General features: G+C 43.4%; 1 long non-coding RNA gene and 8 other non-coding genes across 9 annotated transcripts; all 9 read left to right on the plus strand.

Moving 5' to 3' along the window:
* The first annotated feature begins 1,735 nt into the window (after nucleotides 1–1,735).
* LOC147706189 (uncharacterized) lies at nucleotides 1,736–14,218 on the plus strand. The gene is made up of 11 exons (XR_015297621.1): nucleotides 1,736–1,785; nucleotides 4,172–4,264; nucleotides 4,603–4,687; nucleotides 6,724–6,834; nucleotides 7,667–7,797; nucleotides 8,452–8,535; nucleotides 8,888–8,968; nucleotides 11,804–11,915; nucleotides 12,655–12,785; nucleotides 13,495–13,589; nucleotides 14,097–14,218. It is a non-coding gene; the product is annotated as an uncharacterized LOC147706189 (long non-coding RNA).
* LOC147706190 (small nucleolar SNORD12/SNORD106) lies at nucleotides 4,432–4,524 on the plus strand. The gene has a single exon (XR_015298751.1). It is a non-coding gene; the product is annotated as a small nucleolar SNORD12/SNORD106 (small nucleolar RNA).
* LOC147706191 (small nucleolar SNORD12/SNORD106) lies at nucleotides 6,560–6,653 on the plus strand. Its single transcript, XR_015298747.1, has one exon. It is a non-coding gene; the product is annotated as a small nucleolar SNORD12/SNORD106 (small nucleolar RNA).
* On the plus strand, nucleotides 7,398–7,488 carry LOC147706192 (small nucleolar SNORD12/SNORD106). The gene has a single exon (XR_015298753.1). It is a non-coding gene; the product is annotated as a small nucleolar SNORD12/SNORD106 (small nucleolar RNA).
* LOC147706193 (small nucleolar SNORD12/SNORD106) lies at nucleotides 8,715–8,807 on the plus strand. Its single transcript, XR_015298749.1, has one exon. It is a non-coding gene; the product is annotated as a small nucleolar SNORD12/SNORD106 (small nucleolar RNA).
* On the plus strand, nucleotides 11,646–11,735 carry LOC147706194 (small nucleolar SNORD12/SNORD106). The gene has a single exon (XR_015298748.1). It is a non-coding gene; the product is annotated as a small nucleolar SNORD12/SNORD106 (small nucleolar RNA).
* On the plus strand, nucleotides 12,384–12,473 carry LOC147706195 (small nucleolar SNORD12/SNORD106). Its single transcript, XR_015298750.1, has one exon. It is a non-coding gene; the product is annotated as a small nucleolar SNORD12/SNORD106 (small nucleolar RNA).
* LOC147706196 (small nucleolar SNORD12/SNORD106) lies at nucleotides 13,327–13,416 on the plus strand. Its single transcript, XR_015298754.1, has one exon. It is a non-coding gene; the product is annotated as a small nucleolar SNORD12/SNORD106 (small nucleolar RNA).
* On the plus strand, nucleotides 13,898–13,988 carry LOC147706197 (small nucleolar SNORD12/SNORD106). Its single transcript, XR_015298755.1, has one exon. It is a non-coding gene; the product is annotated as a small nucleolar SNORD12/SNORD106 (small nucleolar RNA).
* Nucleotides 14,219–14,640: the final 422 nt, after the last annotated feature.

A 14,640-nucleotide genomic window follows, 5' to 3' on the forward strand; every position in this document is an offset into this window, starting at 1 on the left:
GGAAGAACTATCCATAGATATTTTGGGACCAGTCCTAGATGACCAGGCCACACAGTGTGTACTCATGAATCGATACTCTAAGTGGCCGGAGCTGAGAGTGGACGAGTCCATGGACACAGAGAACATCTTAAAGTTTCTGTCAGAGACATTCACAAGAGAAGGAATCCCCAAGTCCATTCTGAGCGATAATGGCCCCCAGTTCACGTTGGAAAGGTGGAACCAGTTTATGCAAAGAAACGGCATCACCATCAAACACACGGCGATTTACCATCCAGCCGGAAATGGCCTAGTGGAGCGTTTCAATAGGGTAGTGATGGGAGCCATACAAGTCGCCATATCCAGCAACAAAGACTGGGAGAAAGCACTAGAGAACATGGTGTGGGCCTACAGAATAACCCCCACCGGCATGGGGTACAGCCCGTTTCAAATACTGAGAGGGAGAGAACCCTTCACGCATGACAACAGGATCTGGAAGGAAAAGGTCATCACCAGCGAGTGGTCCCCTGCAGTGGTACGGGCCAACCTGGAAAGAGCACAAACAATCTACACCAACCACTACAACAAACGAAGGAACGTGAAAGGGACAGGTTTGGAAAAGGGAGAGTGGGTGAGAGTAAAGCTAGCCACTCTACAGAAGAAAGGAGACAGCAAGTATAGCAAGCCCATGCAAGTCAAAGAAGTGTATGATCGAGCGGCCCTGCTGAGCGACGGCAACGTGTGGTCTCAGGACCGCATGGCCCGGTGCAACAAGGTATTGAGATGGGAACAACCTGGAATGGAATGGGAAGAAGTGGACGAATTGAATACGGAAGGGGGACAAGGCAGAAGCGAGCAGAGTGGCGGTGCAAGTGCAGAGAAGGAGCGAGAAGGTGAAGAAGCGAGCGAAAGTCTAAGGGGTGAGATGGACCAGCCAGGGAGAAGCATGAATGATGATGGAGTGGCGAGTGAAGAGATGGAAGGAACTGGAATGCAATACCAAGGGACTCTGGGGAACCCCGTCAGGGTTACCAGGAGCGGAAGGCAGGTGGTAAGGCCCTCCCGATTCCGAGACTTTGAATTGGACAATGATGTGTAAGTGACTGCTTAAGGTTCAGTAAAAGGGGGAGATATGTAGCGTTCTAGTTTATGCACGTCACGCAGACGTGACGTGCGGCGGCCATGTTGGCGGCGATGCGCGCGCAAGGGCATTAGCGCGCCGAGAATTGTACTGACGGCAGCGCCGGCCGGCGCTCCTCGGAGTAGCTTTATTTACTTAATAATAAAGCAGAGTTGAACCTTACTTACCTGCAGTCTGTGGTCATTAACTAACATTACAGTGTTATATGTGTTTCAGCGTTAACAGAAGTCCGCAGAGACTTAACGCAATATGCTGATCATGTGGCAGACTTTGGGAAGCTTAGGATGTTAGTTTAGGTATTTGAAGCCACGTTCTTGATGACATAGACCACTTCCCTTTTCGAGACCCCATGTTTTTCATCCCACTGAAAGCCCTGGGTTGGACAAACTATATTAAAATTCCTTGTCACTTAGTTTTAGACAACAACCATCCTATTTCGCTGGAAATGCATGTTATGAAAGTATTGCATAGTTTAAACTATTTATATTGTATTGAACTGATTCGGCTCGAAATTTACATTGAGTTACCTATCACCGTCTTTGTGTAGGTTGTCCTCGTTTTGGACTCTTTTTTCAGATGTTGCGCTTTGTATCGCCCCTTGGCGTAACTTCCGGTTGAGCGTCATCCTCAGTCTTTTGTGCAAGGCTGTGGTCGAAGGCGGATGCATGGTGAGTGTTCTCCACTTTTAATCCCAAGCCATCCTTCTGTTTTAAGCGTAGTTTGGGCAATTCGACTATTGTTTAGACACTTTCGAACCGTAACCTTTTTGCTTGGGGGTGTGTAGTTTTGATTTTATTAATGGGATATTTTGAACTCTGCGGAACGTGCCGGTCGGTAAGAGACCTGGGTTGGTGAACACCCATTGTTGGCAGCCTGTACGTGCCTATGTCGCATTTGATGCTTTTCATTCATACTGTAACCTGCAATTTCTGTTTGTCTGACAGTTTTTTTCTGTGTTATGATTGTTACCGTTTAAAACCCCCCGCCGAGGTCGGCCCCTCCCCTATACCCATAACTTTTTTGCAATTTTCCTCCCCTACACCCAACCCAGCACGTGGGCGCTCTGCTCTGTACGTTAATGCACGGTTTTACCATAACATGTTCTAAAATTGTGCAAACTAGAACAGTGATGCGCACTGTTAACGTTTAGTTGGGAAATTGTACTTCCACGTGTAACATTTTTTTAAGGCGGTCTTTCAAACGAGCTCCACCATCTATGACATTTGTAAACGTAGTTGCTGGCAGAGGCCATAGACATTTGTATCACTTTTAGTTTCTCTGCACTGCTGTTGATTGCTGCAGGGTGTATGCTGAGGCCAGCGGAGTCCATCTCAACCTCCTCATTGGGGTTATTTGTTCAGGCTGGGTGGGGCGCTTCCGGTAACACAAAGGTCATTTCAAAGGCCCGCACGAGCTCAGTTTTCTGTGAGTTAGAGGTCAGCTGCGCCTGCAAAGTTCAAACGAGAATGCCGATTCATCATTCCCGTGATTCATCTGGGGACTGGTCAAACTCTCATCCCTTCAGTTAATATCTTCAAATGTCTTTAAAACGAGCATGCCTCAAGGAGACTTGGTTAATTTGCATTAAACGTATTAGGTTAAGAGAACGCCTCAACCAGTTACGCTTGTAAAAGCTTTCAGTTATGAGTCCTAAATAAAAACCACATTTGCTTAGTTTATAACTGGGATCTTTACTTGCCCCTTTTGGTTAAAGAGTGATGGTGCATGAGAGATTCAACCGGATGAGGTGGATGGTCCAGGCCTTGTATTTGCTTACCTGATGCAAAAAAACGAAGCCGTGCAGGAAACACGTTATTGTAGTCTTGCGTAGGCGTGGTAAGTCGAAGCTTTGCATAGTGTTCTTATAACCCTAGAATTGCTGGTGCATAAGCGTTGGGTTCTATTATCGGAACCCGGAAGTTAAAATGTTTGTCCTCGCGTTTTGGCTCCCTTTTCGACACCGCACACGACTTATCCATTCCGAAATGTTGTTTCACTGAGCGACAATTGATTAGCACCTCAGTCAAACCTTCCTGTGATGGATGCAACAGCCCTCGTGTGATTCCGTCAGTGTTGATATTCTTCGAAGCCATTGCAATGCTGGAGACTAAAGAGATTAAAAACCTGCAGGAAATCTGTTCGACCCCCTCAATATTCAGGCAACGTAGGGGTATTTTTCATTCTACAATACAATGTGCACCCGTGACTCTAGATCAGTGGTCTCCAGCCGGTAGCTCGTGAGCTACTCTAGCTACCTCGGAGTAGCACACATGTGTGCGGCCTAACTTATTAAATTAGAAAGCTTTTGCTTGATTGAATCAATATTCATATAGAAAATTTGAGAATACAACACGAATGTTCGTAGCTCTCAGTGCGTTTCATTGAACAAAAGTAGATTTCTGAACAGAGAAGGTTTGAACCCCCTTGCTCTAGATCTAATAATTTAATATTTACTATTTTGTTAAACACATACATAATATTTGCCTGAGGCAAATGCACACAATATCAATACGTTTTGTGTCGGATTACTTTCAAAAATAATCCTAAAACCATGTTTTTTGATAGTCTCTCCCCCATGCACATTTGTTCTCAGTGGGTGGTTTTGCGGTTACACAACCTACGTTTTATAGCTCCTTCTCGCGTTATTATGGCGATGGTCCTGTTGGAAGATGGGCCAAATGCCAGTATACTGTTCGACCTTGATTGGGGCTTGGGGTTCTTTACCCTTTTTATTAGTAAAACGAGTTACTAACTTATAAATGACTGACGGCTTGCAAAAAGGCCATGTCACACCAATATTTCTTAAGAAAAATGTACCCTATTCCCAAAGTTAAATTACAATGTTTTCAGAATATGCAGACCATATTAATAGTAGTTGTTGTTGTTTGCTGGTTTTGTCCGGGTTTGAGTGAACTTTTTTCTCATAAGATCTCTATTGTTTTATTGGTACAATAGTTGTTTGATAAGCTTTAAAATATACCTAAAGATGTTAGTTTGTCCACTTGTATATTTCCTTTAATTTATACATATATTTTTAATATTTCCCCCTTTTAGGCATCGACAGAAGCTTCTTGTTACGGATCACTAGAAGATGCACGCGATGGAGTCCAAGACCCACAATACTGTGCCTGTAGTGCAGATGTACAGGTGTGTAATGTCTTGTTAAATCTGTATCCGACTTCAAGAGATCCATTACCAATGCAGAAGTATTTTCTCCCACTTATTCGAGAGCTCGTCAGTGTGCTTCATGTATACCTCTCATCACGCCTATGCCAATTAAATGCATGGAAGGTTCTGTTGTCTTGGGTTCCTTTGCTGTTTGTTCATGATGACTGAACTTTTTTCCCCATCAGATCGACTCTGTTGAGTTTGGAAGCACTTTTGCCAGTTTTATCTGAAACAGCAACAACGTTACCCATATGCTGTGCCTACTGTGCATTTGTTGTATTCTGCTTATTAACTCTTACAATCTACTCTCTTCCTAGGTCTCGGCGCGAGCATGATGTAATGAAGGGCTACTGCTTCGCCAGTTTCGCCCATTGAATGTGCCAAGTATCCATGATGTACAAGGTAAAACTGGATGTGTGACCTTGGGTTATTTTTATCTGGGATTGGCCCTCTGTTTGCCAGTACATGCTAATTATGTAGTGCAATTTAAAAATGGGTTTGAAGCAGGTTTGCCTGGAATCTTATTTTTGGGAGGCCACTATCTTTTGGCTGTCATGATTGTAGCCCCTAAAGGACCAGTTAAGGAGTGGTTTCTAAAATAGGCTCACATTTAATTTGTGGTTGATTTAGCTTCTCCCATTAAGTGGAGTGAAAATTTAAATCCTCTTGTGCCTGATGTTCACATACACGTTCTGTAATGCCATTGGCCCCCATACGAGGCTTGATATTCACACCTAGCTAGAGTGATTAACTATTATTGGTCCAAGCCAGAGGGTCACTGGGGGGGATATGGTGTTGATGCAAGCAAAGGCTTACTGCTCTCTGCAGGTCCAGTACTACAGGTAACTTATCACAAATTCCTCTCAAGGGATGGGGTACACATCTCCATAACATGACTAAAGAATGTGCCCCTTCTAACAAGCGCTGCCATGGCAACTGAGCTTTTAAACCCTGGTGTAGAGGTCGTTACAGTAGTAGTCCGCTGCTGAGGGCTTGGTTGACAGTCTCCCTGGATTCAGATGGGATCCATCTGAAGGTCTTGTGGAGCAGGCGAAGCGTGTTGAAGCATGACGAGGAAACATCGTTGATCTGTTGGCTCATTATGAACAAGGTGTACAGTATGATTCCACGGTTTTGTGCTTGGTCCGTGTGTGTTTAGTGATGCTGCCCACCAGGAGTTCCAAGCAGAAGGGTGTGGATCCCAGGATGAGGACTTCAGTCTTGTCTGAGTTGATCTTCAGGAAGCTCTCGTATATCCAGGTGGTGACTGCTTTCATAACTTTGTGGTAGTTCTTGGCGACTGGATTAGTTGGTGCGGGAGAGGATAAGCCCCGGTGTTGGAAACTTGAGTCAGCGGTTCCTAACGTTTGCTGCATGTGATGCCATGTAGCAGTTTACGAGTGGGGCTCAGGGAGGAGACCTTGGGTACTCTGCAGCTGATCTCTGTAGGTTCTGGGATGTATGGTGGTATCTGAACTGCTGTGTTCGGTCTGTGAAGGGGCAGATCCAGATCGGGGCTTTGTCGCAGATGCTGCAGTTGTGGAGTCTTCTGCTTAAGGTACAGTGGGGTGTGTCGAAGGCTGCAGAGACTGCCCGGAGGATAAGAGCTCAAGTTTTGCCTTGGTCGAGGAGGGGGAGTGGATATTGGTGGCGGCGAGTAAGACGCCTCAGTGCTGAGGTTGCTTCGGAAACCAGATTTGCTTTGGAAACCAGATTGGGAGAAGTCCAGTACGTGGTTTGTTTAAATGAAATCAGCAAGCTGGGCGTTGATGACTTTTTCGATTACCTTGGCTGGGAAGGAGAGCAAGGAGATGGTCCTGAAGTTCTTGAGGTCCCGGGGGTCCACAGGGAGTTTATGTCGGTGTGTGTCCAGTTGTCAGGGAAGGTGGCGTCTCGATGGAGCAGGTGATGGCACATCGTTGCTCTGGTGCGAAGGTAGCTCTGTAGAAGATGTGGTGAGGGCAGGGATCCGATGAGCCCACCAGGCGTCGAATGGGCCCTTAGTAGCCACTTAGTCAACATCACACCAGTATAAAGTACAGCAGCTATGGCCACTCTGAGTGCAACTTTTCTGACTGATTGCATTGTACCCATCAATGGTAGTAAAGATGTGATTTCGGTGCATCTTGCCATGCGTCAACTCACTATCTGAAAGAGTCTACCCTTTAAATCCTGAAAAGCTAGGGAATAGCTCCCCCACCAATGATTGAATGCCACATTTGTCATTGCATGTAAGAGAAAAATCCGTGAATGTTTACTATTTGTTCCAAAGTTGTTGGTTTAAATGATGACTGAACTTTTTTCCCCATCAGATCGACTATGTTGATTTTGTTTAAGCTCAACAGCCAGTTTTGTCTGATAAACCAGCAGATATTTTGATTTTAAGATTACCAGATTCCAATTTTTGTTCAAAACTGACCAGTTTTCCCCCTTTTCAGGTCCTGCAGAGGCGCAGGGAGCTCTCCATCCTCTGTATTAGGTTGTCATGCGATGGGGAGGTATAAACGAGTCTACTCACATTGACCTGTTGACAATTAAATCTGTCAAAGGTATGTATAAAACCCCACTTAGAAGCCTGTGATTGTGGTAGTGTAGCCTGACTATGTTAAAATGTGTAAATATTTGTCAGCGCTCCTCATCCCTTGGTTTGTTTTAATTTGAATTCACATTTTTTTTTGCCAGTCATATGTTGGTGAGGGGAAGTGGTTCAGTTGTGATTTGATGGCATTTTTTCAGATCACATGTGAAAAGGAGTCCTATGTTCTGAAAGTGTCTCGTGGTTGCCGGGGCCAGACCTATTGGCCTTTCAATGTTTGTTTACTATTGTATTACTCACTGATCCATCACCTCTTGACTGTACCCATTTCTAACATGCATAGACTCCTGCACCCTTTCCGGGCCCTCACATTTTTACCCCCAGTTAAATGGACATGCTCACTGAGACCAATCCTAACCCTACAGGAGGTCGCCAGATTTGCCTCTCGATTGCCAGTCGCGATATTGGTGCAATGCTTTAGTAGCTAAATATTTACTCTTGGAATCTGACACAACCGACTTCAGAAATTGAATGTATGATACTTTTGTAGAGAAAGATAAACCGTTTGCATGAGCCATTGGTTTAAGTGATGACTTCTCTTTCCCCGTCAGATCGGCAATGTTGATTTGATTATTGCTTAATAGCCAGTTTTGTCTGATAAACCAGTCCATGGCTCTGATAGTATGGCTTCCGTCATGCTTTCCCTTCAACCTGAAGTTTTTTTTTCACATGTCTCCCACAGTACTGAAGCAAAGAAGCTGGTGGTGCGCATCACAAGAATGTGTGCTTCAATCGTATGCTTTTCTCCTCCATCTAAAGGTATTTTTCTTTTAATGTCTCCATAGGTACTGAAGGGAAGCAGCTTGTGCACTTCAAGAAGAATGCGTGCGGCATGAACTTTTGTTGGATTTTTAACCTCCTATGACACCTGAACCTCAGGAGAAGGAAGAAACCCATAAAGAGGAACCAGGACTGGGTACGTTTCAGGGGTCGGAAGAGACTAGGTGAACACACTCAGTGGCATGAGTTGGAGACTGACTCCCCTGAGGAAGGGATAGACTTGTTATCCGCCGAGACCTTCGCCTCCGGATGACATTGAAGGTACAATCATGTCATAAAAGAAGGCTTCAATCGTGTATGGAGTGCAGCTTGAGGAGGAAAGATCAGCTATGCTTTTTGCTGGGAACTGAGACTATCCCAAGCAAGGAGTCCATTACTATCAATTTTTAGTTCATAATTTATAAAGTGCTGGAAGGCAGAATAGCAGGTAATCAGAGAATACTTGCCGAAAAGTTTGGTTTTAAGAAGTTTCCCAAAGGGTAAAGATCTACACACTTGAACGGGAGGAGGGGGTGGGGGCAGGTAGGAAAGGATTTACCCCCAGTTCACCAAATGTGTTAACTACCGTTCATACTTTTCACACTGATTCAGACTACGCAGACGTGTAGTTGTTCATGTTTGCTGTTTGTGTTGTCCGTGTTTGATGAGAACTTATTTTCCCATAAGATCGCTATTGTTTTAGTGGTTAAAGTAGTTGTGTTCAATAAACTTGAAAATCCTTAAAGATGTTAGTCTATCCACTTATCTGCTTTTCATATTACTTATTATATATTTTTCTCCCCCTTTTTAGGCGTCGACAGATGCTTCTCATTGCCTATCACTAGAAGATGAGCGTGATGGAGTCCAAGGCCGCATTACTGTTCCTGTAGTGCAGGTGGGTAATATCAGGCTTCAAGAGCCCAATTACAAATTCAGAAGTGTTATTTTTTTCCCCACTTATTCCATAGCTCGTAGCAGCCCTACGAATACTCTTCAATGTGCCTCATGTATAACTCCCGTCATGCCTTTCTGTCACTTGAATGCATGGAAGGTTCTGTTGTCTTGGGTTCCTTTGCTGTCTGTTCATGATGACTGAACTTTTTTCCCCATCAGATCGACTCTGTTGATTAAGGAAGCATTTTTGCCAGTTGTGTCTGAAACAGCAACAACGTTACCCATGTGCTGTGCATACTGTGTAGCAGTTTTTTAAATTCTGCTTATTAACTCTTACAATCAACTCTTCCCAGGTCTATGGCAAAGAGCATGTCATGGAGGGCTACTGCTTCGCCAGTTTCGTGCATGGAATGTGCCCATCCATGATGTGCAAGGTAAAACTGCATGTGACCTTGTTATTTTTACCTGTCATTGTCCATGTCTGCCAGTTCGTGCTAATTATGTAGAGCAATATCAAAATGGGTTTGGAGCTATGCTTGGAATTTTATGTTGGGAGGCCACTATCTTTTGGTGTCATGACTGTAGCCCCTAAAGAACATGTCATGGAGTGGTTGCAAAAATGGAAAAGCATTTAATTTGTGGCTGGTTTAGCTTCACTCGCTAAATGACCACCATTCACACACCAGCTTTTTCTTTGGAAGCATTTACCTTGTCTATGAAGATAGTCCTCATCAAGGCAGTCCTTATGACTGATTGACATAGCCAATAGGTCTCGCCTTTGGCTAAACACTTGTAAGGTCCCAAAGGCGATACCTATTGGCTATGCCCATGACTCAGTTGAATATTTCATCAGAAAGGAAAAATAAAACAATACTGCTGAGGATTAAATCCGCGTCAAGTAGCATTCAAACGCTATGCTTCTAAAGGCTTGCATTCTGCTTTGAGGTCCTGCATTCCAGGCTAAGCAAACATGAGAACCTGAGCAGGAAACACAGCAATGTCGAGCATAGTGCTTCAGTTGCCGCGTTTCTAAAAGGCAGATAGAAAAAAATAACTAGTTAACAAATGGTGAGGGCAAGATACAAAAAAATGTGTTGAGACTCGCCAAAAACGAAGCAATTTATATTGCCAGCATTTTCCTACAGCTTGTAGTTAGTAATATGTTCACAATTGTATTTGACATAAATTGTTCCTCAGTCACTTAAAAATTGTGGAGAATGAATGGGATTAGATGCGGCAGGTGATTAACTATTTGTTCAGGAGGCATTGTGACTAATTTCCTAACCACAATACACTCAATATACATCAGCAGAGTTTACGGGGTGTAACTTGGCTAGTTACATTTATTTAGTCATCCTGCTGGGGTATTTCAAGCCGCATTCTCAAGCACAGTGAAATAATCAGCTGAATAAAGGAAGCACACAAAGGCCACAGAGCAGTTTTCAGAATGTTACTTACCTGCACCGCAAACGTGTCAACATTAAACATACCGCTATGCATTTGTTCCTTTTCATATCAATTACTGGGAGGGTTCATAACGCCAATATGTTTTGAAAATGGATCACCTACTCGATCCTTACCATTAAAATAAATTAAGCAAGATCGTGGAGCGGGCGAGTGTTTAAAATGAAACCAAACAAACACTGCTGGGAAGTGTTCATCCTCAGCAAAGTAAATGTAGATAAAGCACAGCAATCTTGTAGCGAGCAGGAGATGCGGAGTTCTTAAAACGTCGACCAAAGATCGCCTAAAAGTGAATCTAAAACCGAGGCAAATAAGCCAGAGGAAATAAATAACTAGCAAAAAACTAAGCTTTTCCCTTGCGGAAGCGAGCAGGGGCACTATCTGTTTAAAAGTTAATTGCAAACGGATGTCGCCAAAGCTCGCTCCCGCAAAGGAATCGCCAAATGTGCATGCGTTGCCATTAAAAGCAATGCAAAGTGCTTGTTTTTGGGCGAAAAAGCAAATTGATTCCAAGCGTGCGCACTGCATAGGCAAGACCTAAAAACAGGGTGTATTGTGCCCCCAGAGCTGTCCCAGCTCAGGGAAAAACATGCTTAGCAAGAGTCCTCAACTAATCTTTCAGTGGACTCCTCCCTGAGATATATTTACAGGTACTTTTAGCTTTTGAGTGCCTCATAAGTGTTCACCTTATTGTAAAATGACCAAACTTCGCCTCCATGTTCTATAACCACCGTTCAGACAGCTCTGATATTCTCCTGGACTCAGCACTCACTAGTGGCTGCTGCTTAGACAGATCTCACCCAGAGGCAAGGCCAAGTTGGACATTTGGATATCAGTCTGCTAAACCATGTGTTTTTGCACTGCAGGTCCTAGATTTCGGGTACCCCTTGCCAATAAATGTCCATTTTACCTCAACGAAAAAGATTTCCTCACCAGTCTATACGAAACTCTGGGCCCTCTAAAGCCTACTATATATACATGGCCGTATTGGTTGATTCTTGCAAAAGAAAGTGTAGCACTTGGCAGCAGTCTGGCTACTGCAAAATTGGGAACACCCCTCCCTCTTTAGAGTTGGGTTGTGAAGGCTTTCACGGAGGGTGTCAAGAGCTATACCGCTTAGAGTGCCTACTGGTCTTAATTAGTCCTCACCGGGCTGATGGCGCCTGAATCCCTACATTCAAGTCCCCTTCAGTTTCTCTCCTGGAAGTTGGGGTTTGTGGTGGCCATTACCTCAACCTATGTTGTACAGCATCAAAGCATTTTGGTTAAAGCATTTGTCAGCAAAGTATCTCACAAAAGTAGTACCTGTTGGCTTTGCCTGATCCTGGCCTCTCTTCCCAATAATGGTACTGCCACTTTAAGATAATTTTACTGTCGCTTGTAATGGGGGGGCTACAGTTCAAAGTGGAGGTTTGACATTTTATTAGCAGGGACACACTTGTTCACTTAAGGGAGAGGGGGCATTTCACCTTTTCACTTTGATCTGCATAGTTGGCGAAAGGCTTTTGTACTGGATATTCTTCATAGCTTAATACCTTATAACAATCAACCACAGAGTATGCTTGAATCCTGCTTGGCCCATTTGTGCAAATACTCATTTAGAAACTATATTCACTGGAGCTGCTTTTTCTGCTGTGTTTTAAAGTTGTTGGTTTAAATGATGACTGAACTTTTTTCCCCATCAGATCGACTATGTTTTGTTTAAGCTCAACAGCCAGTTTTGTCTGATAAACCAGCAGATATTTTGATTTTAAGATGATTTATGTTTCCAATTCTCGTTCAAAACTAACTTTTTTCACTTTTAGGTCCTGCAGAAGCGCAGTTAGCTCGCAATCTGTATTGAGATGCAGCATGCGATAGGAGGGCTAAAAACAAGGTGTCGACTCACATTGGCCTTTTCTCATCAACCTGTCGCAGGTAAATGTATAAGACCACATGTAGAAGCCTGTAACTGTTTAGCCTGAAGATTTTTCTTACTTTGTATACATGCCAGCTCACCTTATCCCTTGGTCTGTTTAATTTTAATTCACATTGTTTTCGCCAGCTGCACGTTAGTTTAGGGGAGTGGTTCCACTTTGATTTGACGTCATTTTGTGGGATCACACATTTACAGCCAAGTAAAAAGGAGTCCTAGGTTTTAAAGGAATGTTGCATGCTTGTCTGGGCCAGACCTATTGGCTTGTCAAAGTTTGTTTGCTCCTGTATTACGGATACCATCACCTCTTGACAGTACCTCTACAAGGAGATCAGCAGCTGCCAGATTTGCCTCCTGACATTTGCAGTGTTGGTGCATAGTTCTAGTTGCTGCACAAATCTGACACAACCGACATCAGAAATTGAATGTATGATACTTGTGTAGAGAAGGAAAAACAGTTTGAATGAGCCATTGGTTTAAGTGATGACTTCTCTTTCCCCGTCAGATCGGCAATGTTGATTTGATTATGCTTAATAGCCAGTTTTGTCTGATAAACCAGTCCATGGCTCTTAATAGTATCGCTTCCGTTATGCTTTCCCTCCAATCTGAAGTTTTTTGTTTTTACATTTCTCCCACAGTACTGAAGCAAAGCAGCTGGTGGTGCGCATCACAAGAATGTGTGCTTCAATCGTTTGCTTTTCTCCTCAATCTAAAGGTATTTTTCTTTTAATGTCTCTATAGGTACTGAAGGAAAGCAGCTTGTGCACTTCAAGAAGAATGCGTGCGGCATGAACTTTTGTTGGATTTTTGACCTCCTATGACACCTGAACCGCAGGAGAAGGAAGAAACCCACGAGGAGGAACAACGACTGGGTACGTTTGAGGGGTCAGAAGAGACTAGGTGAACAAACTCAGTGGCATGAGTTGGAGATTGACTCCTCTGAGGAAGGGATAGACTTTCCCAAGCAAGGAGTCCATTACGATCAATCTTTAGTTTATAATTTATAAAGTGCTGAAATCCCCTCCCTGAAGGTGCATTTCCGTGCTGGTAGGCAGATTAGCACGTCATCGGAGAATACTTGCCGAAAAGGTTGGTGTCATCAGAGAATACTTGCCGAAAAGGTTGGTTTAAGAAGATTCCCAAAGGGGAAAGATCTCCACACTTTAGACAGGGTTTCCTGAACGGGGGGAGGGGGGCATGTAGGAAAGGATTTACCCCCAGATCGAGACTTTTGAAAACTAGTAGTAAGTAGGGGCTTCTCCCCTGAACGCCGGGTCCTACTCGTCAGAGTTCACGCCCAGTTGTTCACCAAGTGGTGCATAGTTCTAGTTGCTGCAAAAATCTGACACAACCGACGTCAGAAATTTAATGTATGATACTTGTGTAGAGAAGGAAAAACAGTTTGAATGAGCCATTGGTTTAAGTGATGACTTCTCTTTCCCCGTCAGATCGGCAATGTTGATGTGATTATTGCTTAAAGCCAGTTTTGTCTGATAAACCAGTCCATGGCTCTGATAGTATCGCTTCCGTCATGCTTTCCCTTAAATCTGAAGTTTTTTTGTTTTTACATGTCTCCCACAGTACTGAAGCAAAGCAGCTGGTGGTGCGCATCACTGGAATGTGTGCAGTATTAAGAAACTGGTTGACCTCTTGCGATAAATATCTCAATCTACTTGGTATGCAGACTTTTTCTTTACAATGTAAAACATTTTTTTTCTTATATATAGGTTTTTGAAGGTCACACTTCAGGGGTCTGGTGCCGGAAGGTTCCTTCTGCTTTCAATTACCTTCTATGCTGTCCCAACAGTAACCTTGCACACAATGTGCTTATTCTGTCCACTTTCTTACATGTACAGTATGAACTATAGATTGAATATAGTAACATTTTTCTGACCTTTTTGTGCATTGTAAACAGTAGCAAATTAGTCCACCAGTAAAGCAAGTAAAAACAAGTAACCCCTGCCATCAAGTAAAGCGCTGAGCTGCTGGTTTAAGTGATGACTACTCTTTCCCCGTCAGATCGGCAATGTTGAGTTGATTAAAGCTTAAAGGCCAGTTTTGTCTGATAAACCAGCATCTACCATGATTTCCATCAGTCGCTTAATGTATGTGCTAGATTTCTGTGTGTACACTTGTTTACGTTAAAGTACATTTTGTACTTAATTGCCAATATGTCTTTTCAGATTAAGAAAGTCTACTTTTGCTGACAACCTGAAGATGGGAAGATTTGGTGCATTATCTCAATTGTTTTCAGTGTCCACTGTTGGATAAATGGCAATAAAAATTTTCTGATTTGGAATTTCAATGTCATCGTGTTTTTTTTTTTTTGGGTTGCACAAATTTGATTCATACATATGATCATACCTTAGAACCTGATGTGGGTAGATTCTTTGCCACCGGCACCTGGGTGCTGTTTTCACACTTTGATTTTGGTGGGTGCTCTAACTGTACAAAACAATTACGAAAATGTAATCAGTTTGATTTATATAGCCCTTACTGGCCCTATTGGGGAGGGGGGGGGGGGGCGCTGAAGTATTTGAAACTCTTTTGGCTCAGTGAGCTTGCCAGGAGATAAGAGGCATGAGAGGTATGGTACAGTGAATGCATTTCTTGCCCTTGTGTCTGTGTGTATTAACTAGGCACATGAAACTAAAGTGCACTCGCTGCACAGTTTCCCTGTTTAGATATGTGACTTTTCGAAGTAAGCAATCTGGTTGCTAGAAGTCT

Source organism: Lissotriton vulgaris, chromosome 7 (genome assembly GCF_964263255.1).
Source record: "Lissotriton vulgaris chromosome 7, aLisVul1.2, whole genome shotgun sequence".
In the NCBI taxonomy this organism is placed as follows: Eukaryota; Metazoa; Chordata; class Amphibia; order Caudata; family Salamandridae; genus Lissotriton; species Lissotriton vulgaris.